Raw genomic sequence first — 4,427 nt, 5'->3', positions numbered from 1 at the left:
GATCCAAGTAATTGTTTCTCCAATATGTTAGCTATGTATACTGATATGTGAGTCATGATAATTGTATGAATCTTGTTACGTGTATGGTTTATAAATTGTATACGGTTAGGGTCTTATAGCCTAAGAATGATTGATTTGGCCTTATTTCTTGCTCCTTGTTTGGTTGTGGTCTTAGGGTAGAGTCCATTATTCGAAAGTCTATTTGATCATTTTCTATGTATAATTTGCATGCATAAGGCAACCTGTATGATTGATATGGGTAGAGAAAATCTTAGGACAGCCTAGGATTTGAGCTATTCAGTAGCCTATGAGATAAGGTTTGTTTTGAGACGAATTAGAGTTATCAAGTATAGCCTTGGGAAAGGTACACGTAGGTGTGGAATGTAGTATTGGGCCCGTAGTACTAAAAGCATAGGACCTGTACCCAAACTAAGGATAGACCTAGAAACTCTAATGAGGACCGGTGTGGGAGGATCCCCTCTATTGATATCCTGATCATTATATTCTATGATATCGCAGTTTAGTATGGTGGTCACACGATTTGGAGGAGGAGGATCAGGATTGGGGTTAGGATATAGGTCTGGGTCAGGCGACACTACTAAGCCCATTGACGAGAGCTTCCGGCTTGTTTCCATTGCTTTAGACTTATTCCGTGTCATCTTTGTATTCTTTTAGCAAAGATTCCTCCTCGCAGATCAAACAGACGCACTACTCCAATAACTCCAACGCCACCTCCTTCGCAAATCGATATGGCAGCTATAAACGTTGCAGTGGTTGCGGCTGTGCAACAACCATGGCTCAATATCATCCTACCAGTTCCAGCAGAGGTGGAACACCTGTTCATTCTACTCAAGGTGAGGTCCCCGTGCGCTTGAGAGAGTTCTCCTACAAGGACTTCACCAAATGCCAGCCATTGTCCTTTAATGGGACTGGCGGAGTCATCACTCTGATGCGATGGTTCGAGAAAACAGAGTCGATCTTCGAAATCGGTTTGTGCCCAGAAGAGAGCAAAGTGAAGTTTGTTGCCTGCACCTTCTCCAACAAAGCCCTGACATGGTGGAACAGCCATGTTAAGTCACTGACCCTATCAGTGGCTAACTCAATAGGTTGGGAAAACCTAAAAGAGTTGATGCTGGAAGAATACTGCCCGAGGGGCGAAGTTCAAAAGCTAGAACAAGAACTATGGGAGCTCGCTATGGTCGGCTCAGACATAGTGACCTACACTGACTGGTTCAGCGACCTAGCAGCTCTATGCCCCGGGATGGTTACTCCGGAGAGCAAGAAGATAGAAAGATACATCTGGGGTCTGACTGCCCCGACCCAAGGAGATGTGTTGTCTTCTAACCCAACCACATTCAATAGCGCCAAACGTCTGGCCCAACGACTCATCGACCATGGATTCTGCCATGGTATGGAAGTCCTCGTTCCCGAGCCATTAAAGGGAAGGGACTATAATAAGAAGTCGGGGAACAAGAGGAAGAAGAAGCGAACAACACAGGACACCCCGCAAGAGCAACAAGCGAGTACTATGTACGCCGCTACAACACCTGCTGCTCCAGCACCTGCCAGTCGATATGCTGGAACCCTCCCAAAATGTGGAAAGTGCAACTATCACCACACCGGAGTATGCCAGGAAATGCAGTGTCTGAACTGCCACAGAAAGGGACACACAGTCCGTTTCTGCAGGGCACCGGCTCAACCGATCTCCTAAGTCCCCGGAGCTGAAGAAAACCAAGCCTGTTATTGCTGTGGTGAGACTGGACACTATCAGAGGGACTGCCCGATAACAAAGAACTCAGGAGCGAATGGACGAATTCTGATGATCACTGCAGGAGAATCTACCCCGGAATCCTCGACGAGCAGCGGTACGTTTTCGAAATAGTAATTACTTTGAAATATTAATTTATATTCATATAAGATTTAAAACTTGGGGAAAGCACCTAAAAAGTAATTATAATAACTCACATATTGAGATAGATCACAGTATTCAAGAGAACTAAAAGATCCGTTTAGAGAAGCTATGATGGCGTAGCATATACATCATGGTTGTGAATAACTAAAAGGCTACAGGCTGAGAGTGAGTGATTCCGCCTTAATCCCTGTTCCTTAATTGGTTGAGGATTTGAGGCAGAGTTACTCAGCCGACTGTCTAATTCGTCTTAAATATTCATAACTTGTAAATGACAGGCGAACGTAGTGGTACCAAGGAGGATCATGATATAAAGTACCATCGCCAATTATCAAAGCACTTTCATTTGTATATATGCGCACAAAGCGGTACGATACGTAGGAGTGTTAACATCAAAGGGATACGTAGGAGTGTTAACATCAAAGGGAAACGTAGAAAGCCCTGGATCATTCACAAAGAGTACATTGTCAAACACACTAGGAGTACATTGTCGAACATACTAGGGATACATCATCGTATAACAGACGTTTCTTTCAAATTGGCCAAAACTTTGTTCAGTAAAGAGTCTGTTACTATCATTTGTCATGAATTGGCGTGGTCCTCACCATACTAAGTTCATATGTTTCTATCGCCTCGATCGGCAAGTTCTCGGCACTTTCGTCATTCATATCGACAGTCCGACATAAACCTCAGTTTTATCTTTCGTATTCTAAACCCCGAAGTACTTGTGCGAAGAGTACTTTGTCCTCCGAAGCCTTATCGTCGAATGTCCGCAGTCCGTCACGAAATACCACTCGTCCAACAGGCCAAGTTCGAGCACAGAGGAAATGGACGAATACAGCCCACCTATCACTATTCAGTGTATACGCAAGGGTGGTATATGATTATGATTACGCAGATTTAGTATGTGTGTTTCCGCCCTATCTCCTGTTCCTTGTTTGGTTGTGGACCTGGGGCAGAGTCGCACATCCGACCGTCTTACTAATCCTAATTATATACGACTTGTATACATGAGGTAATGATGGATGGACCGAGTATAAATCCTATCATGGACATTAGGGAAAAGTTGCCAGGTCTACGAGTGGGTATTCTGCAAATCAGAGGAGCGCAACCCCAGTAGTACGGCTAAGAAAGCTAATTTCGGGACGAAATTCCATCTAACGGGGGGATGATGTGACAACCTGAAAAATTTTAATTTTTTCCTGGTAAAGCTCTGCCAGCCAACTCGACTGAGTGTCAAACTCATTTCTGCTATCATTTAGCCTTGTTTAGAGTCCATTTAAAGGTCCAAAGGTCAGTACATTCAAGCATTGAACATAGGAATGGATCGCGTACACTTCTAGCATCAAAACCGGGCCTTACACTCCAACACAAGGAGTGTACAGCCGCACAGATGGGTGTGCGGCCGCACACCCCTCTCCTGGCAGCACACTCACGTGTACAAGGGGTAGACTCATCCTCCCTTCATCACTTTTCACCCTTACAAGCTTAGAACTCGATTTTGCTCTCAACTACCATCCGATTTTAAGCTTAGATCTTCGAGTTGGTAAGTGTTCTTCGCCCGATTTGTTGATAATCTTCATAAACCAGTTACATCCCTTCGTTTCATCCTTTTGAAATCATGTTTTGTCTAGATCTTTAAGTTCCACCAAGAACACCAAGAACACACACTTGTTCTTGGTGATTTTGGACCTTCTCGAGCTTCCGGATCGTAAGTACCCTTTCGTTAAGCTTAGATCTTGTTAAGAACACTTGTTTAAGCCCTTGTAACTACCCAGAACTCAAGACATAAGGTGTGTGCGGCCGCACACACTCCTGTAGCCGTACACCCCTTTGTTTAGTGCTTAAGGGCCTCCAAAGTGCCTTTCTAGCTTCAACACTTGATGAGCATCAGTCGTACAAGCCTCCCTACCATTTGGAAAACGTTTTGTGCACTCTTTACCTTGAGTGTGCGGCCACACACTCCCCTGGCCGCACACCCATCAATATGGCCATACACTCCCATTTAGTGAAACACATGTGATTCCAACACTTGGGCAAAGTGTTTTCTCGTCCCGAAAGGTGTTTCCTTGCATTTGGTTGCTTATAAACACTATATTTATGTCAATATATGCCAATATATGTCATGTAGGACTTATTGTGTCTCGGGACTTCATTCATGGAACTTCTCATCCTTACGCGCGTATTCGTTTGAATCACCCACATCAGGTGAGTTCATACCCCGTAATGAATCTTTTAACTGTTTTAAATGTTTTAAGGGGGGAATACAAGTTGAACACAATGATAATTGTGTAATTGTTTGTAATAAACATCTTTTAAAATGTTACTTATGTCATTTATAATTTGTCAAAACATTTCAAAAATCTTTTAAAAGTTATGTTACTTTATAGTTTAACAAAACTCTGTTTTTAAAGGTATCAACATAACTTCGTAGAAAATGAGTGATGTAACGCAAAAAAACAACACAAAGATAACCAAGAATGAACCTGTTGATTTTAAAAGAATAGCCAGGACAATC

The sequence above is a fragment of the Lactuca virosa genome, chromosome 4, assembly GCF_052849685.1.
Source record: "Lactuca virosa cultivar CGN04683 chromosome 4, Lactuca_virosa_CGN04683_v6, whole genome shotgun sequence".
In the NCBI taxonomy this organism is placed as follows: Eukaryota; Viridiplantae; Streptophyta; class Magnoliopsida; order Asterales; family Asteraceae; genus Lactuca; species Lactuca virosa.
Note: the sequence above shows the minus strand (reverse complement) of the source record.